Source organism: Arvicanthis niloticus, chromosome 12 (assembly GCF_011762505.2).
Source record: "Arvicanthis niloticus isolate mArvNil1 chromosome 12, mArvNil1.pat.X, whole genome shotgun sequence".
In the NCBI taxonomy this organism is placed as follows: Eukaryota; Metazoa; Chordata; class Mammalia; order Rodentia; family Muridae; genus Arvicanthis; species Arvicanthis niloticus.
Genome location: NC_047669.1, coordinates 59118281 through 59143690, shown reverse-complemented (window position 1 = coordinate 59143690; position 25410 = coordinate 59118281). Strand labels below are relative to the sequence as shown.

At 40.7% G+C, this 25410-nt stretch overlaps 1 long non-coding RNA gene across 2 annotated transcripts in view; it reads right to left on the bottom strand.

Annotated features, from left to right (window-relative positions):
• Window positions 1-546: 546 nt before the first annotated feature.
• Window positions 547-25410, bottom strand: part of LOC143434020 (uncharacterized) — a 66717-nt gene continuing 41853 nt past the window's right edge. Inside the window, exons 3-7 of one of the 2 annotated variants that reach the window (XR_013103162.1) lie at window positions 11489-11570; window positions 11218-11306; window positions 4610-4811; window positions 3482-3545; window positions 547-2199 (exon numbers count right to left, since the gene is read on the bottom strand). This is a non-coding gene — a long non-coding RNA (uncharacterized LOC143434020). The remainder of the gene's footprint in view (window positions 2200-3481; window positions 3546-4609; window positions 4812-11217; window positions 11307-11488; window positions 11571-25410) is intronic. The other variant, XR_013103163.1, reaches the window with a different exon arrangement.

Below are 25410 nucleotides of genomic sequence, written 5' to 3'. Positions count from 1 at the left end.
TATATATGAGCTTCAAATTGTTCATGTAACTTTCTGTTCGTATTCTTTGTGTGAGAGCCATTCCGTTCAGCCCATGTCTTCTTACATCTGTCTTATGTCTAATGCTAAGTGAATTTTTTTCCTCTTTTTTATACTTTCAAACTATTTTGCTATAAAAATGTCCTTAATTTTTTTTGAAAATGGCTCCCCCCCCCCTTTTTACATAAGTGCTCCTGGAAAAGATAGCATCCCCGTCAAGTGTCATAATTCCTGAAACCCAGAGAAATTGATACAAGCTATGAATGAAGATTATGGGATTTTCTTTTATCTGAAAGCCCCAAGAATTTAATTGTTGAATCGACTGTTGCCACTTAGGATTCGACTTCATCTTGCAGGCTATATTTGGTTCTGAACTCTCTTTGCAGTAGCTCCTGACTGAGATCACGCTCACGTGGTGATGTCTCAGGACTCTCCACTGAGAGGTGCTAATTTCTATCCTCTTTTATTCCCTACAAGTAGAATTAAAGAGAGACTGTGCAACCAGCTGTTTTTTTTTTTTTCCTTTTACATTAACTTTCAGTACTTTGAATGTTCTTGAAAATGAAGATACTATATCATCATAGGCCAGGGAATGGTGCAGATTTAAAAGGCTAAATTTTACTCTCAGTTTTGTTATACCTTGTATTGATCACTGGAACCATACAAGATGCTAATGACACTGAAATTATTTGTGGGCATGCTTGCACATGCGTGTGTGTGTGTGTGTGTGTGTGTGTGTGTGTGTGTGTGTGTGTTAGGTTAGGGTAGGGTAGGGTTGACATTGAGTGTGTTTCTCCATCACTCTCTGCTTTACTTATTGAAGCACGTTCTGTCACTGAACTAGGAACTCACCAGATTTGCTAAAGTAGCAGCTACCCAATGTGCCTCAAAAGGCAGGAGTAAGAGGTTGGAAGAATAGAAATCTCATTTCTGGTTTCTGAGCTTTGGAACTGACAGTCAGGTTGCCAAGACTGCCCTGCTTTTTATGTGGATAGCAGGGACCTGAACTTGGGTCCTCACATTTGCCCGTGAAAGAGGTTTATTTACTGAGTCATCTCCTTAGCCCATGCAATTATTCTTCAAAGGATCGTAAGGGCTGTTACTATTAATATATTGGTGCTGTTGCATTTCAAAACAAAAGCAAGAAAGTCTTGGAATAATAGAGCTTATACCGAGGTCCAAGAAAGTGAGCTTTCCTTCACGCTGACATTTTGGTATGCCAAGAATCTTGTGAGTGACTGCCTTACTGTATCCTTTCTTCTTAGCCCAGTACAGAGCAAGACATGATGCCTAAATAATACAGGTTAGAGGCATAAAGAATGCACCAGTCCAGGTTTATTCAAAGAAAAATATCTACTTCTAAAATGGCCCCTTATTTCAACTCTGCTATTTCTAGAACATGAAAGGTCGATCTTTTAAAATCCGGATGGTGCCATCCCTGTAACTGATCACCTTCAGTAGCTTCCATTTTTCCAGAGCAATCACCTGAAATTCCATAGCAGGACATGGGAAGCTCTCTTCACCCTGCCTCAGAATCTCACCTTGTCCTCCTCTTCCACCTTCTGCCCTTGCCCCCAATCAAAGATACACACCCTAACTACACTTTATCTGTGTCCTGGTGTGTTTCTATCTGCTCTGTCATGTGTTTTTTTTATTCTTCATGTTCTTGGATAATGGATGCTTTTCTTTTAGTCCTAACCAATTGAAAGCTCAAACACTGTACAGAGTCCTTCAGGAGCTTTCTCTCTGCAGCCCTGCTCTCTCCCTATCTTTAAGGTTCTCAGAACCTTCTGGTAGTGTGGGTGGAGTTTGTATCTTCGGTTTACCTCAAAATACTCTGAAAACTGAGGTCTTTTTCATATTGAATTCTGCTACACTCAACATGGTAGTCCAGAGTACATAGTAGGGACATAAATGTCCTAGAGGAGAAAGGGAGAGAGTTGAGGAAATGAAGAAGAGAGGGAAGGAGAGAGGCAGGAACAAGGGGGAGAAATCAGAGATTGAACAGGTCATTACACTAGGCCAGAGCTTCGAATAAATTTCCTTTCTTTTATGAATCTTCAATTCAATTCTTTGGTCTCAGTGATTGAAGGAAGTGTGGTGAAGAGCAAACTTAGGATTTTTTTCTTCTTCCTCCATAACCAGATGAACAAGGGACAAGTCACCATTCAGACGGAAGACCTTTAAAGGGGGTGAGGGGAAATAGCACTGATATTTTTTTCCAATGTACTGAAAATATTATTTAAATTTTAAAGAATCAACTTTGCTATCTTGTAACTGGCTCTTAAGGCTTAATAGTAATAACTCTGATACCACTTCTGCTGAGTGCCGACTTGATTTAAGAAGCCAAAAAACGGCCACATTCTTGTTAAAAGTTGCCCTTTGAAATCTAAAACAGTGCAATTCCTCTCAGGTTCATTTTATTTCAATGCTGACATGGAAATGCAAACCAGAAATAACCAAATTCCTACTGTATAAAGCTTTGCTTAAATGCCAGGTAAAAGTTAATTATTTTGCAGCTTTATGTGTGTTTTTAGGTCATGAGATTAGTCTGCTTTACTTCCTCTTTCCTGGGGAGGGGTGGATGCTGGAGGTTCTTAACTGTTTATGGAGTTCACTCCTTTGCAAGCTTAGCAAAACCAAGGCCTTCAGTGTTGTCAGGTCCTAACCGAGGCAGGCGAAGATGCTTCAGATAGGATTTTGTTTGCAGATAGGTTTGAATATCTTGTCCTCTAATGGGGTAGGCCTGATGTGAGCTTCAGAAGAAAATGCAAAATTGCAAAATACTTTTTTGGTCTTTTTGCAAAGTGTGGAATCCAGGTCCCATCGCAGCCAGGGGTGGCTCATGGAGAATGAGGCTACATTAATGACAGCGACTGACTGTCGCTACATGGTTCCATTTGCTAGTCACACCTCCTTCTCCTTGCTTTGCAAATCTCCCAGATTATCAGAGAGCTTAACAAAATACACACCGGAATAAATAAGTAAACAAAGAGCCAGATGGTGGGGAGCTGGGAGCCCTGGCTTCAGCTGCTCACTTCTGCTCCCTTCCTTCGGTAGCACCCACCTCCCTGCCTTGGCTAGTCAAGCCGGTAGCCTTGTTTATCCTAATGCGGCCCTTCACCCCTTGCAACCTTTCCTCTTATAAACTCAGAGCCTAGCAGGCAGGAAACCCGACTATCAGCCTAATCAGGAAACCCAGTCCAAGGCCGTTAAGGCCAGGACCTTTCAATCCAAGGTTAGTTGGTCCAGAACAGTGAGCCTGTGGCAAAACTTTAAAGCCAGTTCCTGGATTCCCAGAAGGTCTGAGCGCTGACTACACTGCGCTACCACAGTAAAGACAAAGGGGTTGTCCCGGGACAGCCTCCACTTGTTTACCCAATGGGCTTGCAGCCATTCAGAGGCCTGCTCTGTTCTAAGTTTATTTTCCTGTTTATAAACTAAGCATTTCTTTCTGCCTCACCCTTTACCAAGCCTGCTTCCAGGATCATTTTCTTTCTTTGGTTTGAAAAAGCTTCTTTGGACACCTGAAAAATACAAGAAGATAAGACAATCAAGAGCCAGGTGTGGAATCAGTCATCCTTTTAGCAGTACGCAGCACGCGTCTTACTATAAACACCAGGAAGGAAGCCTATCAGCAGAGACTAATCCAAAAAACACACAAAAAAGGGGAGACTTTTAGCTTTAGAACAGCCTTCAGATATTCTCGTACATTTTGAATGAAAGAATTTGGAGGGACTATTAAGGTGCCGGGAACAAGACAAATCAATCAGTGATAGCCTCTCAACCCAAGTTCCCTGTTAACGTAGCCCAAACTTACAATGCTGAAAATAGACTGTTACATCTTCAAACACAGAGGGTAAGTAAAAATGTCACATAGGACGGAGACCCCCAAACCAATTTTCATGAGGGAGAATATAAAATGTATAAAACAAATATAAAAATCACAATTGCTAACTTACAGGGAGAATGTAGAGACAAGTAAGAAGGTAGAGAAGCTGCTGTTGTGTTTCTACAGTGAGCCACCAAACGAGTAAGAGGATTTTCAGTTGAAGATGCTGGTTTCGCTTATGTCAAGTTTTCATTTAACATATGTCTTTATATGAGAACAATGGGTTTATTCTAACAGTATTATCAAAGGTGCTGTCAGTTCAATGCTTCTTTTACTAATGTAATCAATATCTCGTGTTTATTTTTTTTTTCTTTTGTAGAAGCAAAGTCACTTTTTCTAATCTGTAAACTTTTAATCATTCTTCGTCCATTCTTCCTTGGCTAAATTCTTTCTAGGATAAATCCCAATATTTCGGACGTGAACCTGGAAGTAAGTATGTGCAGGCAGTACTCAGCCTTCAGAATGTCCACCTGGTTACCTGTTTAACTAGTGCTTTGGCCAATAAGGACCAGAGTCTGGCTCTGACTAGTGGTGTCACCCTGGGCAGAATGGCAGTAGCCAACCATACTGACCTCTGTGTGAGTGACCTGGCCATGAGCCCTGACCCATGAGTGGGGCTGGCACATTGCAGTCTACGCCCATTGCCTAATCCCTCTGACTGCAGCAAAACTGCAAAGGAAGGGATAGGATGACTCTTACCTCCAGAAGGGGTGTAGAAGGAAGAAGAAGGAAGATGGCCAAATACCCTGGGGTGAGAGAAGTCCCTGGCCTCTGTTGATCCCCATTGGGAGAGTCATGGTATTTCTGCTCAGATGGTTAATAAGATCACTGGAATCAGAAGCCAATGTTCAGCCTGTCAATTTCTCTAAGCAAAAATAATTTAAGGAGGAGGTAAGTCATCCTAGAAAAGAGATAAAGGGGTCTCTCAGAAGACTGAAAATAGAGAAGAAAATGCAATTCCACTGTATGGAAGGGATTTGTTTTGAAATCACACCTTCTTATCATATAACCTCCTCCTCCTTCTTCCCCCTCCTCCCCTCCCTCTCCTCTTCCCTCCCTCCTCCTCCCTTCTTCATCTTTCTCCTTCTTCTCCTCCTCCTCTTCCTTCTTCTTGTTTTAAATCAGATTGCCATTCTATGTAACATAACAGGACTATTCTGTAAATGAGCTAGAAAGAAAAAAAACCGAGTAGCTGTCTGGTTTCATAATTTACACGCACGTCTGCTTTATCTAATTCTCTCTCAGACATTTGGCTTTTGGCTCAATATGTTCTCTGCTAAGGATCCAATAATCAATTGCGTATAAAAGAAATCACATGAAGGTTTGTAACTCCGGACTAGGATAGGAAACTTTATGTTCAGGTTCTGAACAACCAAGAAACTGCAAATAATCAGAAGCTAAAATACCCTTAGCAAAATCATTTCTGGTCTTCAGCACAACCTTTGAGAACAGATATTTATGAAGAAAAAAAAAAGCAGCTACTGAGGGTTGAGTCAGTAAGCAAAGCAAACGAACCAACCAACAAACAAAAGTTGGGGTTGGGGTGAGAACAGTACTGTCCCCAGAAAGACATTTGAATAATTTCCAACAGTCCTGGACAAAGTGTTAGAATAGGGTGTCAGCCTAGCTCCTCATTCTACCAGTCACTGCGTGGAGACGTAGTTAGTAGACACAAATACAACAAGAAGATATATTCATTCACTTGTCTTTTTAAGCCTAAAGGCTAAAAAGAGAGGGAGCTTTTTATGTGAACAACCTGTCCTTAGCTTCATGCACACACACACACCACACACACCACACACACACACACACACACACACACCACACCACACACACACACACACACCACACACACACACACCACACACACACCACACACACACACACACACACACACACACCACACATTGATTGGAGGCTATGCTGCTCTGCACGTCCTTCAGAGACTCTCAGTGAGTGAAGAGCCCTTAGCAGCTGGTTGAGTCCAGGGCTGATTGACTCATTCTTTGTCCATCCATTTAGCAGACATTTGTTTAGAAATACAGTGCAAGAAAAAGGAAGGCAAAGACATTGGGCTTTGTCCTGGAGAAGCTTGTGGTCCAGTGATGGAGACAGCCATGACCACCCATGCTCCAGTTATGAATCTTGACTCATGAGTTGAATTGAATATGTAGTGAATGCCGTGTGGCTTTATTTTTTTAGAAAGAAAGAAAGAAAGAAAGAAAGAAAGAAAGAAAGAAAGAAAGAAAGAAAGAAAGAAAGAAAGAAAGAGGAAAGGAAAAAAAGAATGAATTTTTCTCTAAGGACTTGCTTCTCTGAGCATCTGGACATTCAGTGATAGATAGTTGTTCCTGAGATTTGCCTACCTGCATTGTGCCTTATTCATGCAGAAGTCCTAAGGTCTTACACAGCCTACAGCATGTAAGGAGACACCTCCAGTTCTCGGCTACAAAAGCTGTTCCTGAATGCTCATGGTTCAAGACTAGATGGTTACTTAATATCTGGAAGCCCCACTACCTCCATGACATATCCCAGACACTGACTCTTTAAGTAATCGGGAACCTGGTGTTCAAGGTCACCCTTAGATACCTAAGTAGCCAACTGCGTCTGCTTCTGCATCTTTGCAGGACTCTGACAGGGAGTAGAGAGTATCTCTGGATCTTAACATTCACAGCATTAACCCATGTCTACTCTTCCGATTGCCTCCATCTTTCCCTTTTTAAAAAATGTGTAAACATTGTGTGTAAGCTAACATAATGAGCTAATGTCATCCTTTTGGCAAACAGATGCATATTTGAATTATTGAATTATTCTGGCCATTGACCCTAAGAATGGGTGTCTTTAAGCCTGTCATGCCTTACACACTTACCTCACCTCAGGCAGACCCACTTTCAGAGTTTAGGGCCTCTGAGATAACTCAGCTGGTAAGGGTGTTTGACACCAAGCCTGATGACCTGAGTTCGGTTCCCAGAGTCCCCCATGGTGGAAGGAAGAAAACAACTGCTAGTATCATTATTTTTAGAAGCTTCACTTGCGCTGTTGGTAGGAGAAGTATATCAGGGGTGGGATACAGGAACACAAGGAGGAGAGTGCAAAGGTAGGCTCCTGACATTAGTGGCTTCTTGTTCCTTGGAGAAATTTGAAGTGAAATGGCAAGAAGACACAGGAGTAGGGATCTTTTTGTTTTGTTTTGTTTTACTTTTTTTTTAATTGGATATTTCTTTTTATTTACATTTCAATTGTTTTCCCCTTTCCCCGGCCTCCCCTTCAGAAACCGCCTACACCATCCCCCCTCTCCCTGCCTCCATGAGGGCGCCCACTCACTCACTCACTCACTCACTCCTATCTTCCTGCCCTGGAATTTCCCTACACTGAGGCATCGAGCACCCAAGGGTCTCTCTTCCCACTGACGGCCAACAAGGCCATCCTCTGCAACACGTATGGCTAGAGCCATGGGTCCCTCCAAACATACTCTTTGGTTGTTGGTCCAGTCTCCGGGAGCTCTGCGGGTTCTGGCCCTTGACACTGTTGCTCCCCCACGGTGCTGCAAACCCCTTCAGTTCCTTCAGTCCCTTCTCCAAGTCAGGAGTGGGGATTTAAACAGGATCATTAGTCAGGGAAGGACCCAGGGACTTTATCTAATACCCAAGCCAGCTACTGGTCAGCAGACATTCAGCCTGAAGCTTCTGCCATGCCAAAAGAGATACAGCTACTGTTTTCCTTTTCTCCACAGCTTAGTCATCTCCTCTTTCCTTGTAGATCTCTATTTTTCCTATAGCCTTAGATGACCACCAGCCCCCATTTCCACACGTTTTCAGAATTTAACTATTTGGCTTTGTTCGGTTGGTTGGTTGGTTGGTTGGTTGGTTGGTTGGTTGGTTGGTTTTGTTGTTGTTGTTTTGATTTTTTGTTCTTATGTTCATTTTGGCTTGTTTGAAACAGGGTCTCTCTACTTTCTGGCAATCCTGGAACTTGGTATGTATACCAGGCTGGCCTTGAACTCACAGAGATTCGCCTGCCTCTGCCTCTCAAGTCCTGGGGTTAACGGCATGTGCCAGCATACTTGGTTGCTAAGAGTTCTTGACTAACCAAATTGCCGGACAGAAGTTTGGATGTGGCCCTGTCGATGATAATGGCGCCTTCAGAACCAGTCAGAAGGGCAGGGGCTGTGACACTAACCAAATAGAATGGTTGTCTGGAATCTAGATGCAATGGCAGTTACGTTGTTTCAAGATGTCCTGAAGAAACTCGATAAAAATAAACATGAACCATCAGAAGAGGTAAAATGGTATGTGTATCTTCTAGAATTTTCTTTAACTAGCTACTACAAGCCAGGAAAAGTAAAATAAGAATTTATTCTAGCTCCATTCTGGAGGAGAAATAACTGAATGTGAATTGCCAGGGACCACACTTCCATGGAGACTTTGGGTCCATCTATCTTCTCTTTTTCCCTCTCTCTAAAGAGACACCATCAATACTTGTGCTGCTTGACCTTCATCTCTTGTCATAGGGAGTTCACCGTCTGTGTCTGTCTCTGTATCTCTTTCCTCTTTTAAGAGCCTAGTCAGATTAAATTAAGAGTCTACACAACTCCACTATGACCTCATTGCAAAATATTTCTTCATTCTGTCTGCAAAGACCCTTTTTTTCCAAGTAAGGTCACATTAACAGATACTAGAAGTTAAGGCTTAACATATCTTTTGAGGCAGCATGATTCAGTCTACATGTGGGGACACAGAAAGACCATGGGGCTCATATTTGCAGTTAAGCTGCCTCTCAAGAGTCAGATATGTTATTTTACAAACAGGGAAGCCCCCAAATTGCTGTGATTATCTGAGCTTCCCTTGATTCTAAAAATGAAATACACCTCAAGGCAAAAAAACTGAAGTAACTAATTGAAACTGTGTGTTCAGATCAAAACTGCAGTTTGAGGAACCCGGGGTTACATAACTAATAACCTAAGCCCTTCCTGGCCCTGGCTGCATTAGGAAGTTGCTTATGAAACAATGCGCTGGGTTTAAACAGTTTCTTCATTCGGGCAGAGGATAGCTTGTCTTGTGTAACTGGTGTTCCCCACCCCTCTCTTTAAAAAAAAAAAAAATGTGCTTTGATAAACATATTTGGAAGAAACAACATGAAGCATAAGAAAAATTGGAAACTTAATTCACTCTCCAAATCTCATCTTCCCCTGCAATAGTTTGAATTTTGAGGGCTGTAGCAATTATTAAAGGTCCTTGCTTTAGGTTAATTGCAAAATAAAGATCACCGCTAGAGATTTTCAATTCACCCTCTTGGTCTCCATCCCTCTCCATTACTTCTTGCCCGTAATTGTACTATAACTGATGCACGAGTCATAGTTACAACTTGACTCTGTCCTCAGAATATGTCACTTTGTAGGGCCATTTTGTACATTGATAACTGGCCAATTACCCTCATCTTTTTTATCTCTCAGCTCTACTGGCATCGGTGGATTGAGTATGCATGTGAGTAAGAAACATCTTTCTGGGCTTCCACACTGATTGGTCCTAGGAAATCCAAATTTTGACTTCTTTTCTATATCCTTGAGAGACAGAGAGCGAGAAAGGATTTAGGAGGATCTTCACAGGAGACAGACGAATTGGGACGAACGGGAGGAAAATAACCTAGAGGTTGAAAGCACCGAGCATGTTTGAACACAATAGGCTCAGTTCATTATTGCTTATCTTCATTAAGGATAGTATGGCAAACTGTGTTAGCTGAGTAATTTATACACAGAGGAAATCTGTTCCTCATCATAGTTCTGAAGGCTGGGCGATCAAACATCAAGGAAAGAGCATTACTATCTAATGAACGCTCTCGGATTGTTCCGTTGCTCTAATTCCATCGTAGAAAGAGTAATGGAAGCTGTTTGATGAGGGCACTAATCCCATTTGTGAGGTCAGATCACTCTTGTCTTAATGCGTTCACAATACCACATCTCTAAATACTGTCCTATTAGACGGAGGGTTCCGATGTAAGGATCTGGGGACAATGTAAGCATTCAATGACCCATACCTAACAGAGGTAACTACATGACTGCAAAAATCAGTATAGAGACATGTAAGATGTCACCCTGATATCACCCGTTCAGAACCACAACCTAATTGGCACTGGACTAAAAATGAGATTCCTGGTGCTAGGACACAGGGAATTGAATGCTATGACCCTCTGAATGTGTGAGGAAGGCTGTTCTATTTTGGATGTGTTGAGTTTGAGGTGACTTCAGGACAACTGAGTGAAGACTGCCTGGGAAGCATGAGGTCACTATCTCTGCTCTGGCATGTTTATAACGAAGACTCCCAAGGGCACAGACTGACGCTCTGTGTCCTTTGCTGAAGTCAGTTGTCCTGCCCACATTTACTGAAGCCACAGTGATTACTCGGTAAATTCCAGTTAAGATTTGTACACAGCACCTTTGAGGAAAGAGTCGACAAAGCCATCAGCATATCTCCTTAGTGAGAGATATTGAGAAAGTCACAGATTTAACATGTTTAATGTAGTAACTTCTAATTAGTATATTCATCTGAAATCAGTTTTTCACTGTGGGATGCAAAAACGGTGTCTGAATATCTATGAAATGGAAGGAGATTTCAGAAGTCTGCCCTTCCAGAGGTTTCAAGGACCCTCAGCAAAAGAAAAAAAAAATGGTCAGGAAAAAACCTTTAATCCATAAAATGGGTGAGGAGAAGTGGGGTGGAAGGTCAGATGCCAAAGGCAATCATGTGGTTTTGCTATGCCCCTGGTCGGTATGCTCATAAATAAAAAACTGTTTACAGGGGGAAAGTTGGGCTTGAGTCACACTATGCTCTTACAGCCAGAAGTCTCAATTTCTGACTTTAGTTGACAGGGGGAAAACGATGAATCGGTCAGAGGTAAAAGAGCAGCACGCCTCACTAACATGTGGCAGTGCCGTGCCTAAAACAGCTGCCTAACCCCAGAAAGGAAGGACACTGCCGAGGCTCTACCAGCCTCAGGGTGCAGGAGGGAGGAGGGATGCAACCCTGGTTTCCAGTTCTGACTGTGTAGGGAGCAGAAGTCCTGTTGCCGACCTTGAGGAAATCACTTGGCCGGATACGTGGTAGCAGTTTCATTTATATTTCTGGACTCCTTTTGCACATCATCTTGTCTTTTGATCGTCTCCCCTGCAGCCCTCATTGAACAATCACACTCCAGATATATAAAATACCTGCAGTTTTTTTTTTTTTTTTTTTTTTTTTTTTTCCTTTTGGATGGTGTGTCTTTTCCTACTGAGAGGCACTCCTTTTCTTGTAGCTAATAATGAAACTTACCAGTGTAGAGCGTGGCGCGCTTGTGTCAAGATGATAAGAGTTAACGGAGGGTCACTTTGAACATACTTTACGCTGCCTCCCAGGCACTGCTGATAAAGAAAAAGACAAAATTAACTTTTAATTTCCCATGGAAGCCACAGAGAGAAACAGAGCGATGGGGGCAGTGGGCGGGGGAAATCTCTTCAAACACACAATGGAGAATTGCATACTAAGCAACTCATCCTAATTGACCTATCAGATATAACCAAGCATGCTATGAGTTTAAACTTACAGATAGCGCTCCAGCGATGAGTACTGATAAATGTCCGTGATGCCTTTTTCATATCCAATATCAGTAAAACAGTTTTTCCTTCCTATATTTGGTGAATAAATAAACAATGGGATGTATGAAGTTTCCGTCTGCAATAGTTTTCCTTCTAAGCAATTCCCAATTATATACTTCTATATTACGTAACATAGTAAGTACCAACTTTACTGTTCTTTGAATGTACTAGCCACTATGTTTTCAAATTTTATTTTTGTAATTCTAGAGCATCATGAAAATATTAATAAAGAATCGGAGTCTTCACCTAATCAGGGCTCATAGGGGCTCACAGAGCAGAGAGTGACAGTCAGAGAGCCTGCTTAGGTCTGGGCTAAGCCCTCTGCAAATATATTATGGTTGTTAGGTTGGTGTTTTTGTGGGATGGCTAACAATGGGAGAAGGTGGGGCTATCTCTGACTCTTTTACTTGCTCTTGGGACCCTTTTTTTCCTACTGGGCTGCTTTCCCCAGCCCTGATACAAGGATTTATGCCTAGTCTGATTGTTATGCCCTGTTTGCTTGCTATCCCTGGCTGGCCCAGTCTTTTCTGAAGGGAAATGAAGGAGGAGTGGATCTGGGTAGTGATGGTGAGGGAGAGGACAGGGAGAAATGGAGACAGAAAAACTACAGTCAGGATGTATTCTATAAGAGAAGAATTAAACAACAACAGCAATAAACTGATTCTTCTTGCATCTAACTTATTCCATGAAAGTACATCAATAATTACATTGGGAAAGCATTAGCTCCATAAGCTAATAAAACACATGAATTATACATACTAACCAAGGACAGCAAATTCACTTTACTAAGCACCCCACCCATGAATGAGCTGTGACACTTATGGCCAAATGACTAGAACTCTCAGACTATATATTTGGAAAGCGTTTTCAAGTGTACATTTTCCTTGTGTGGACTTTTAATCTTAGTGTAGCAGACCCCAAGCTCCTCAAGTTTATCATTACAAGGAAGGCAAAATCTGGGCCTCAAAGAGTTTCAGTTCAGAAAGGAAGTTTAGAAAAATATACGAATCATCACTTTGTTCATTGACACATTTTTTTTCTTTATTTTACAGGTGTAAAGGATACAATACTATGCTTGGACGCAATTTGATTTCTACAATTATTATTAGTTTTGCAAAAACCAAGTCATCTGTGTTAACACATGATCTAAAAAAATTCCTACTTGAAAGTGACGTAGTATTCAAAACACATACACAAATATGTAGTATTGACTTTAGACTTGACAAGCTCAGAAGCTGGCAAGACTCTTAGCATCCTTCCAAAGTGAGTGTTTGAAAGCTATATAAACACTGTTTTACTAGAAAGGAATTTACAAAGAAAAACATTTGAAATACTATTAATCACCCACCGTGTGTGTGTGTGTGTGTGTGTGTGTGTGTGTGTGTGTGTATGTGTCTGTGTGTGTGTTTGTACTGAATATTCAGAGTTTCAGACTTCAAACTTCCAATTTGCATAAAGAATATTAGACTAAAATCCTGTGGTCCTGTACTTACCCTTAAATAAGACACCTGGAAGTAATATTAAAATGGGCAGAAAAAGCTGACCAGGGCCCTGAATGCCTCTAATCTCTGCCACTGGGTGAAAGGGGCAGGAGGACCAGAGATTTGAGGTTATTCTCAGCTACACAGCAAGTTTGAGGTCAACTCGGGCTAAATAAGACCTTGCTTCAGCAAAACAGACTAAAACAAAACACAACCAAAGGGGAAGGCACAAAGACACACACAAAAATAAAAGTATTTTCATTTAAGTTTTCTGAATCATAGAAAAATCATCTTCATAGTCACAGAAACTAACAGATAAACAATAAATGAATGTATTAAATGAACTACCAATACATGAGCTAACTGCTCTAGGTTGAATTGTATTATACCCAAAGTCAAAGTCTTTTTAGGTATGAATTTATTTGGAAATAAAAACCTTCAAAGGACAAGGAGTTAAAGAGAAGCCATCAGAGTAGGCCTTTATCTAACAGGGCTGGTGTCCATAACATGTATACAGGAATACACACACTAGACATGAGAAGATATTGAGAAAAAAAAAAAAAAACTGCTGCCAGCCAGGGCCAGTGCCTGGGACAAAACCCTTCCTCATGCTCTCAAAGAAATCAGGCACACTGACATTTCAATCTGGGACTTCTAGCCTTCAGATCTTCAAGACAGTGTTTTAAGCCATCTCGCTGGCTGCCATTTTGCATTTAAATAAATTACTCTGTCATAAACATACGTGAATCATAGTCTAGGTTCACATATACTGCCTTCATCTCTAGTTGAAGGTCTATGGTGCTCTGATTTGAAAATTATCTTTATATTACATATAAACATAATATATTTAATGAATAAGCTTTTATATTCCATATGGTATATTATACAATAATATCTCATGAATGCTTAACACACACACACACACTCACACACTTAAAGACATTCAAAGACAGAGGAAAAAGAAGAAATGACTTCCACAACGGTCATACAGTTTCAGTTTATGACATTAGTAAATTGAAGTGTCTATTTCCCTTCATCTTCTTCCTTTTCTAAAACCAATCAATTTTTAGACACGCAATTATATCTGTCTTAATTTAAGTGACACTGATGTCTCATGAATCTGAACCCTGAAAATGTGTCCTTTATTCCTTGTCCTATTTTCATGAATATTTGATTAACATTTATATTGGAGTTGCTTTCATGCCATTTATAGGAGAGATGTAGACATTTCCTCCCTCCGCTCTGCCTAAGGTCCCAATGACAAACCAAAGTCTACTCTTGAGAACCGCTGAATGTATTGGCTACCTGAGAGGTCTTCACCCAGGATGAATGATGACTACTCATGGCTGCATAGATTGAGTCTCTCTACTCTTATCTTCATAGCCCATAGTCTAGACCTTCACCAAACTCCAAGTTCATGTTTATTTGGGGCAGAATTGTATGCGACTGGTTGGGAGAGGTGGCTAGATACTCAGAAGAGGGTCCTCTGACTCATCCCATATTCTCCTTCCAAAGCCCAATTGCAGGTATTTTTCAATCAGGCCGAGCTAAACTACTAAAGATGATGGCTGTATGGCTCAGGGGATAGATCTGTACTGAGGTCACACTAAAAGCCTTTTCTTCGTTATTCTTAGAATTTTGTGATTTCCCAAAGTCCCTCCTAGTGTCAGAATTGCTACCACCAGTTCCTCATTTGCTCACCCACAGTGCCTCTTTTCGGCACTAAGGTTTTATTTGTGACCATCAATAAAAGAGACCTCAAACGCAAATCAGAGAGTAGAGTCTGAAAGAGCCCCTGAGAAGGAAGGAAAAGGTAAGTTCATGCATATGGCTTCAAGGAAGATTCTCCCCCACCCCCAAGAATCTGTTTATAACTATTTGACCTACAGTAGACAGAAAACTGGAAGATTCAGAAGTAAAGAAGGGCTGCACCCAGAAACCAATTCTCAGTTAATCAAGTGGTGCCCCTTCCTGCCTGAAGTGTTTCCAGTGCACAGACTCCTTCCTTCCCCCATCCATCTTCCTTGCTGCCTTCCATAGGCCACAAATGTTACTACAGAGATCTAACTTCAATGTGTTTTCTGCACTGTCTCTCCATCTCCTAAGTGGCTCCCTTTCATATACTAATATTTCACTATACATAAATCTCCCAAACGGCACTTGTAATATCTCTTAATTACTTGTTCATATATCTGTTTCCCACACTGGCTGTGAAAGTCATTTGTCACTGTAGTTTCGGTGCCTGGGCACAGACAAAGGCTGCCATGCAATAACCACATGATCACTGCTGCCCCACATGCTGAGGGCACATTTGAACTGAAAGTATTTATTTTACTCTTGTATCTATGGGGACATCTTAAGAAACCTTGGGGTGTTCACAGTCAGCTATGTGTAAAGAAACTAATGTACCGGTATAAGCATAATAGAACGGTTCATCCTTATATACAATCTCCAGTGGGCTTAGCTATAAACACACGCATGCAAATATGACAATTATAAATATCACAACACTTCACATCTCCACCAGCTGGAGGCTTTTCCTTTAATCTGAAAAAGCCATGGGGGAAGGGCACTTCCGATGTGATCTCTCAGGTGCTTTAATATCTGCTTTTACTTGGGCAAAGCTGGATGCAAAGCATCTTTTTTGCTATTTTGAGGGCAGGTTGAGCCTGGTGCTGCTTCTGTCACTGTGTCAGCGTCTCAGAGATAGCATGCTGTTTACACACAACAGTGCTGCCCTGCCTCTGATAGTTGATCCTATCAGACACGGTTATTTCCAGCTGTCTTCAGGAGCAGACAGCTGGCGTGTCCAAATTTGCCTGCTCTACCACTGGAGAGGGTACTGAATGAAGTCGAACTTGTAAGGATCATGGAATCCTGAGCAAATGCTTGGGAATTTGCAGCCTCATGAGGTCAGCTGCATGTATGTGCTAACTTGGAAGCAGGGCTCTTTCACCTTTCCATAGGTTTGCAAATTTATCCACTAGCCAGCTCCAGCCAGAATGAGAGAAGATGGTCCAAGACAGGTAGAAAGATGCTCACAGTATAGGCGAACGAATAGAAATGAAGGAAGCGCACCAATTTATAATCTGATGATAATATTTTGTGGGTAAATTCTTGAATAGGCAGAGATCAATAGCTAATGTAAGTGTGTAAAGTATAGATAGTGCAAACGATGAGTTTGAAGATGAAAACCATGAGGAACTGAAAACATCCAATAATTTAAGAAGGATGAAGGAGCAATGTCCTGTGCCGTGCTGGGTACTTATTTTTTAAGGTCAAGCTTGGGCAGGAAATTAACAACTTAGAAATGACGAGAAGATGAGAGCAATGGGGACGGCCGAGAGTGGCAGTGAGCCTTGGCCACACCATCAAAAGGAAACCTGATGACCAAACGCTCTAGAAAGCTTATTCAAAATTTGGTACTGATGATGAAAAAGAAAGATAAAGCTGCATGGCAGATAAATGCTTTAGGGACAGAAGTTCTTCAATCAGACCCTGAGTGCCAAGGACCAAAGAGAGACTGTTGTCCATTTCTTCTCTCATTCATGCACCAGAACAGCTTCTTTCTCATGCCATACTGGAGAATAAGTCCTTTGCAAAGAGATTGACAGGGTCTGAAGACATGACCTCATTTCCAATGAGATATCAGCAAGTCCTCAAGAATCCTGAATCTGCTGATTTAAATTGAATGCAGAAGCTTCAGTGTATTTACTTAACCTCTTCTACCTGGTTTTTCTCTATCTATCTATCTATCTATCTATCTATCTATCTATCTATCTATCTATCTATCTATCTACCCACCTATTCATCTATCTATCTACCTATCATCTATATATCATTTTTCATCCATTTGTCATCTATTATCTATCTTTCAATCTATCTTCAATCTATTGATCTATCTATCTATCTATCTATCTATCTATCTACCTACCTATCTATCTATCTATGCTCTCAAGTATTTCAGGATGGCTTGGGACTCTAGTGTAGACAAGAACGACCTTAAACTAAAGATCCTGAGTTTCTACTCCTTCTACCCTTCCTCCTGGATGTAAAGATCACAGGCACAGACAACAATTCTATTCATGTGTTCTAGAGACAGAATCACACAAGCTAAGTAAGCATTCTCCCAAAGGCACTGCCAGCCCTGTTGGCTCCTCCTCCATGAGGGGGTCTGCAGAATTGGTTTACATACCTGGCTTCTTACAGTGACTTTGATGCACTTTAATGCCTTCTGCTTTCAGTCTTGGAAACACAAAAATTTCACTTCTACAAAAGTTTTAAGTGGATCTTTGCGATGTGCAAAGAAAAAAATGTTTGGCCCAACAGAGAATGTCCATTACCCACAAGTCACTTTTCGCCAAGTAGAAAAAAACCAAAAAAACAAAAAAACAAAAAAACCAAACAAACAAAAAACAAACAAAAAAAAAAACAGGGCCCTTGAAACTTCAAAAGAGACATAATTCACTGTTTTTGTTTTGTTTTGTTGGTTTTTTTTTTTCCAGTTGAAAGAATTACATGCTATGGGTGGGGTAGGAATCATTATTTAAAAAACACTGAGCAAAGATGAAAGTCAAGAAACTCAAGTCTCAGTAAGAGTCCCTCTAGAGTTTTTATTTTTAAAATTATTTTTAAAAGATTTTTTTTTGTGGTAGTGGGTACTAAACCCAGGACAACATACATGTTATATAAGTAGTCTGCAACTCCTCCATGTTCACTGGCCATTTAAAAGTAGCCGAGTGGTAGTGGCGCACACCTTTAATCCCAGCACTTGGGAGGCAGAGGCAGGCGGATTTCTGAGTTCGAGGCCAGCCTGGTCTACAGAGTGAGTTCCAGGACAGCCCGGGCTATACAGAGAAACCCTGTCTCGAACCCCCCCCCCCCAAAAAAAAAAGATAAATTCAAACATCCCTGAATTTTCATAAAAATATCCAGTAAGGATAGAGGAGAGTTACTAGCAATTGCATTCAAAATAATTTCCCTGCCCTCTTTTATGTTTATTCCATTTAAGTTTACAAATTCAGGAATAATTGCAAATTAATGTATCACAAAGAGATCAAGCCCTTCAATTTTAACCAGTACATCCAATGGGTTCATAAGCTACAGAATTAGTCTTATTTGGTTATAAATGATTGCAGAACATTTTGAAATAACAGCCACACCATGTTAAGACGCCTGCCAACTGCAATGAAATATCTAACAAATAGATTCTTCTGCCTAAATTTGTTGAGAAAAATGTAGTTATTTTTAGAGAGTCTTGAGAAATTTCTTTCTCAGATACCAGTTTTCTAGCATTCTGAGAAACCTGGGTAAAGCAGCCTGGTTAAGGAAGTCACTATGGTGGGAGAGACTCCACAAGACCAGGCTTCCCTCATCCTTCCTTAGGTTTTCTTGGTCTCTGTGCTTTTCACACTAAGGCAAATGCTTCCCTTTAAGGAAATCTCCTCATCTGAAATGCGGAAGTATTTATCCCCTGATCAGTGACTTAAGCTCTATCAGGCTTTCCTACAGGAAAATATATAAATAGTAATTAGCACCAAGTGTTAGAAGCTATGCTGAGAGCCGAGACTCCTGATCTACAAAAGACCTCCTCCTCTGTGTGCCAACATCCCTCCCCGTTTTATAGGGGAAACACGGAAATGCAGTCTGCATCTCACTCAAGTTCACAAACATTTGAGTGTTGCAGTAAGCAGGATGGAAGCCCAGCTAATGGAGTCAGACAACAGAACCATGGGTATCCCTCAGCCTTAGCTGGCTTCTGAAAACCAGTAAAAGTCCCGAAGGATCCAGGAACCCCTGGTGCCAAGGTAGGGGAGACAAGCTTAGTATCAGGGGTTGCAATCAAGGTTATTGTGAAATGGGCTGTCACTTCTCTGCTTTATAATTTACTTCCTGTATCTAACATTGTAATCCACATGCCATATTTTTAGGAGACTTGATGACTGTTTAAGTGCTATTTCACTTGGGGAAACTAAAAATTGGAACTTTATTTGAAATAAAGATATATGGAAGGTACAACAGGAAAGTGGACAGGATGATTTTCTCCACATTTGAGGTTTGGAGGGCACACTACAGAAGACCTGAGGTCATTGTTGGTGTAGTAGTAGCAGCAGACATGTCAATGAGGCTTAGTATTGTTAATATTGTGTTAGTTTACATTTATATATGATTGTGTTGTACTCACATATTATAGGGTGAATTACATGTATGTTGTATAATCCTCAATATTTAAATATATGTCTCTAAAAACATTTAAAAAATCCATTCTTTCTTATAGTCTACAGTGATGTAATTTACTGAAGTCATACCTAAGGAGACAGTAAGAATATTAATATCACTAGATTGACAAGATGAATTCAAATTCCAGTAAACAAGTATGCTGAATACTTGATGATTTTCTTTGCAAAATAGTATCTCCTGGGCCTTTGTTTTTAATTTCATTTTAAGTTGCTCTGTTGAACTTCCATAAAATCCTCTCACATACTCTTTAAAATTAAACCTAATTTTAAAAAACTCAAAACCAAAAATGGGGCCCCTGAGATGACTCCGCAGGCAAGAGCTCTTTCTGTCAAGTGTGAGGTCCTGAGTTTAATGTCTGGGTCTGACATGGTGGAAAGCAAGAAGCTATTGCCACAGTTTGTCCTTTGACAACCCCACATGTAAGGACAATTTTTTTTCCCAGATGTGTCCTATGGAGACTGACTCCCCATACCCCCCACACCCTACCCACCTACACACACCTTGGTTTGCTCTTCCTAGTCTATGCTTCAAATGAATATCAGGGAATATCAGAGACACAGGAGATAATTGGTCTAACTGCCTCACATAACACATACCAAACACAAGTCTAAAAGGCTTGGACTTACAGCTTTGGATTAGCAGAAAAGAAAGCCTCATCAAACCCCCAGTTTTCCAGTAATCCCACAGGAGAAAAATCACCCTTGTTCTTCCAGAAGATTCCAGAACAGATGACTCCAGATCCTCTCCTCTGACACAAAAGCCAACAGGGCTAGTTCTCAAATTCCAATGTGCATCTGTAACAGCATGTTTTATGAACCGCATCTGCAGGTGAGTCCCATAGTCTAGTATGTGGACATGATGTCAGAGCTTTGCTGGGAATCTATCTCCCCTCCTTTATCTGATTAAGGCTGTGTGCAGAACTGGACTGACTGCCTAAACTCAGCTACTCAGTTTTCAGAGACATCATACAGTCTTCTTCCAGATCTCTTTTGTGTATTTGTTCGGTTGTTTTTTGAGACAGAGTCTCACTAGATAGCCCAGAGTAATCTCAAACATACCACACAGCTCAAGTCAGACTCAAATTCACGGCAATCCTTCTGTCTTGAACTGTGTCCTGGAATTCTGGTATGCACCACTGTGTCAGACTCCTAATCTGTCCTTAAATCTACTTTTCTTCTTGTCGTGGGGAAACCTGATGAGACTGCCAGTCAGGCTGTCCACACCTGAAGGGGAGCCCCGAGAAGACAACTTGACTACGGAAGTGGCTTAAAGGGTGTCTGAGCAACATAGGAAGAATGGGGCACTTGCTTAAAAGACATGCTGTCTTGATTGCATAACTGAGGGCTGTTCTCTGAGTTCATGGGAAGAGATGAATTCTCCTCCTGGGGAAAGGTCACTGAACACTAAGATATGTGGTCTAGGACCTTGGAGTTTATATACACTAGGATCAGAACTCCTCCAGCTCCTGTGTGCCAGCTTCCAGCTCATACATTGGCTATTTTTAACGGTAATCATCATCGGGGCTCCAAATCTGAATTGCCTTAGGAGGGGAATGGCTGCAGAATTCTGTAACAATAATCACCATTCCCATAGAGTAGGGCTCACCTTTGAGAAGCCATGGCTCAGCACACTCTGGTCTGCCTTCATTTCTTGTGGGGACTTAGTACTTGGTGATAGACAGGATTTCCTTTCATTGGGTTTGAGACACCAGCGACAAGACGAGAACAGTTGAGTAGAAGAATACATATGTCTTCCAGCAATTACCTGAAGTGAAAACAACTCATCTCTACTCCAGATCCCATTGTATGTTCATCTAGGCCAGAGGCACTCCCTAACTATGGCTATGTCAGTAAAACTATTATTCCCATAAGCCCATAGGATTTACACATCTTTCATAACCAGGAAAGGACAGGGTAGTACACTCTCCAAATGATCTTATTTTTTTTTCTCCCATGCCTCTTCTCAGATATTTCATGGGTCAGTGATGTCGTTTTCAAGAATGTATGGCCTCAGTTCTTTTTTGCCTAATTTTGGTCACTCCACTTGCTATATGTTTAATGGAGGTATTTACATATATATTTATGCATAAACATATATTTATACATAAATATATACATAAATATATATTTATGCATAAATATATATGTATAAATATATAAATATATGTGTATAAATATATATACATATAAATATATATATATTTACATTCCCAAAGACATCAATGAAGGTCTGGTCTTTTTTTGTGTGTGTCTTGTGTTTGTTTGTGACAGACTCTTTCCATGTGTCTCCAGCTGACCGGGAACTCAATATGTAGACCAGGCTGGCCTTGAACTCAGAGATCTGCTTGCCTCTGTCTCTGTCTCTGCCTCCCAAGTGCTCAATGTAAATTTTAAGCCAGAAGTAGAAAGCATTGAATCATAGGAATGAACCCAGGAACGTCTATGAGGAGAAGACAGCACACTGCTCTGGCATTCTGACTTCAAAAGTTGCTCTTATTTAGAGACCACAATGTAGATTTCTCTAGGCAATTGCTTTGCATTTGTCTTTCTATTTTACTTAACTCACTGCCTGGAAACCTATGTTGTGAATTCTTTGGTGTCTTTCTCAGTCTAGAACAAATCTCCATTGTCCAACCTTACTTTTTCTATCCTATCTATTTATCTGCTGGAAATGTTTACCAGCCTTTCCCAGTCAGCTCCACCTTCCTTTACCCACCACTGGCATCTCCCCAACAGAGATTTCTCCTGATATCCACCAGGGTCTTGCTTCACTCTCTCATCTGAGTGTTCTGGAAACACTTTTAAAAATTTTTTTACTTATTTATTATTTTTGGTTGGTTTCAACATAAGCAATTAATCATGCACATTTATGACCTGCAATCTCCAAGAACATTTCAGGATGTACTCAGTGGGAGAGGTCATGGACTAGTAGGCAAAATGCCAGTGCAGGCTTGGGAATACTGGATGCTTCAATATTCATGGCCCTCCTAACCACTGCCTGATTACCTCTTCATAAATATAAAGAGATGCTCTAGTTTAGGGGCAAGGCAGAAATTGGACAGGATCACAACAGGAGCTTCTGCCTTCTTGCCAATATTTCAATATTTGTAATATTTTCAATATTAGCAATATCTCAAATATCTTTGTTGTTTTGTAACCTATTCTAACCAACTTTATTATCTGCTGATATCTGTCCACACGCAGCTTAGAACAGACTACATCAGACCAAATGGTTCCAAGTGGGGTTTATTCAGGAGCTAGGGCAAAGATATGGGGCAGGGGGGGAGAAGAAGAGGAAGAAGATGGAAGAAAAGAACGAGGTCAGGTGGTTCTGCATGTTTTATATGGGTGGTGATGTAACCTCTCCCAGGTGAAGGTGGGAGGTAGCCAAGTGGATTCTGGGAATATATGGCGGTTGTCTTGGCTACGATGTGGGGGTCACCTAGATGTGATATCACTGGGTTCGTAGCCTAATACCAACATCTGCTATGAATTGAAAGTTGACTTAGACCAGAAATACTATTTGGCAGAAAAACCTTAGGGTTCATGGTCATAGCTAGAAATGTGGCTATAACTTGTTTGGTGGGATGAGTGGGGATAGCAGCTAAAACTTGAGGAATTTTATTACTGTGTTAACAGAAATGCAGAATGAGAGATAAAATACATTTATCATTCATTACAAATTTACATTCTAACGTTGTGACTCCAGCATAGACAACATGACTGCTTATGAAGTATGAAAACGTGATGCTTAATAATAACTCTACCAGTTATTTACAAGTGACAATAGCTTCCTCAGTAAGCGGTGCATAAGAAGAATTATATGAGTTCATATGGACCTTCAATTCAATAGCACAACCAACTAAAATTTAAGAATATATCAGATAATAACTGCTAATCAAATAATAAAAACTTGTGTCTGAATGGCCATGTTAGATATTTAGTGCATCCTTTGAAAGTCTTATCTTCCAAAAATGTGGGTTTTATTTCATAGTTTCTATACAGCTAAAGTTTCAGGATACAAAAGCATGTTGCAAATGCTGACATAGCAAATAGAGCTATAAGCTGTACCAAACTTCAGACAAGTGTATCCTGTGAGGCTGGCTCTGTTTTTAAAGCTAGCACTATGGGTCTGTTTACTTTGGCAGAATTCCACTGTCGTATTTTTTTCTGTGGTTGAACTATTATAGAGTAATTTCTACAATAGACTTTCCTCTACCCCAAGCATGTATGGTCCACCTTCTCTTTTAATCTTCTCCCTCTTTCTTGTCATATGTGTGTATGTATGTGTGTGCATGTATGTGTGTGTAGGCATGATCAAGCATGTCATCATGTATAAAGGTATGAAGACAACACGAGGGATTCCATTCTCTCCTTTCATTGAGTGGGAACAAAAGACCCATCTCATGTCATTGAGGGTAGTAGAGGCAAGTGTCCTTACCCACTGAGCCCTGGTTGTCTTTTTTTTTTTTTTCTTTCTGTTTTGGGTTTAGAATTGCTTCCTCCTATATTATAGTTGAAGCTATCTACTAAGACGTGTGACCAATTTTTAAGATGGATTTTATCTCTGAGCTTATCTGGCCATTTTGTAGTTCTAATATTGGGAAGAATAACCTGTTTTCATTTTCATTTGAAGACAAGAGCTAGGGAAAATATCTGTTTCTCTGAGAATTCCACTAGGGAAAATGACATTTTTTTTTTTCTGAACTCTTCCACAAAGAAATTACAATGTCTTCACCAAAAAGACTGAGATTTACAGTCAATTCTTAACTATCAAAAGATTTCCAAGAAAGCATAACTTTGAATAATATAGTAAAACCTATTTCGAAAAAAGCAATTCTTCCTTTCTGTCCATTCCAACCCAGCAACATAGGAGAACAGATACTCAGCTGTTCTCCTATGTAATCACAGCAATGTCCCAGGTGACACATTCAACCAGGATGATTGAGAGGATCTTTAAGGTGAGGTAATTGATGGATAAAGGTCTAGATTCAACAGAAGTGGTATTCCTTCTGTGCTGGTGTAACAATGCTACAGGCCACACAACTTATAATCAATTGAAGTTTATGTGGCTCACATAAACTTCTGTAGGGGTAGAGAATTCAAAATGGAAAAAACAAAAACCACCAACTGGCCCGGCCTTATTATTGTATCACCGCAGGACAGAAGGCACCAGAATGTGTATGAGGCAAGAGCAGGAGAGGGATAACTTCATCCTTTCATCAAGGACTCAGTCTTTCTAGCTGTCTCTCAAGATAACAGCTCTAATCCATTCATAGCATCTCTGCCTACAATCTCTCATTAAGGCTTTATCTTTGAAAACTGTTGAATTGGATTTTAAACGTCTAACACATGAACTTGGGGCATATGTTAAACCAGGAGTACGGAGTAAAATAAAGGCAGTTAGGGATGGTGAAATACCCGGCAGCTGGCTTTGCTACCTTTGCAGTTGAAAGGCAGGAGAAGGTAGGGTTAGTAAAGATTCCCATGTAGAAAGGGCTCCAATGAAAGGTGTGGGAGGGTGCATGCATCCACAGGGGTACCCTGATATCTCACAGCTTAGTAGAGCAGGAGCTGAAGGAATGAATACCCCAGATTCACTGTCCAACATGTTGGCTTTTCCTCTTGGAATTAGTAGAAACCAGAGGCACGCAGAAGAGGGAGAAAGCCTGTGATGTAGGACACCGGTTCCCTCCCTGAGGAAAGTACCCAAGAAGAGTAAAAGGAGCATTGCACAGATGAAGATCCTAGGGCACTGGCCTTTGTCTTCTTTTGGAGTAGGGCATAAGGAGGGGCAGAGAAAACTCCAACCTCTTAGTTCCTGTAGCTCTTCCATTAATTCCAAACTTTCGGTTTTAACAGAAGACTTGAAAATAAATCTAAAAAGGTTTTTCAAACTCCAATCTTTCTATTTTTCACTGATTGATTTCTTGAATGATCATTTTTTTCCCCATAGTTAAAATTCTGAAAAAGATTTGAGGATGCGGTGGAGTGCTTGCCTAACGTACACAGGTCTGAGTTCCAGTCACACCCAGTGCTATACACAACAGGTGAGGTAGCCCAGAACTATAGTCCCAGCCCTTGCAAGGTGTAGACAGAAAGCTCAAGAGTTCAATGTCATCCTAAACACATAGGAAGTTTAAGACTTGC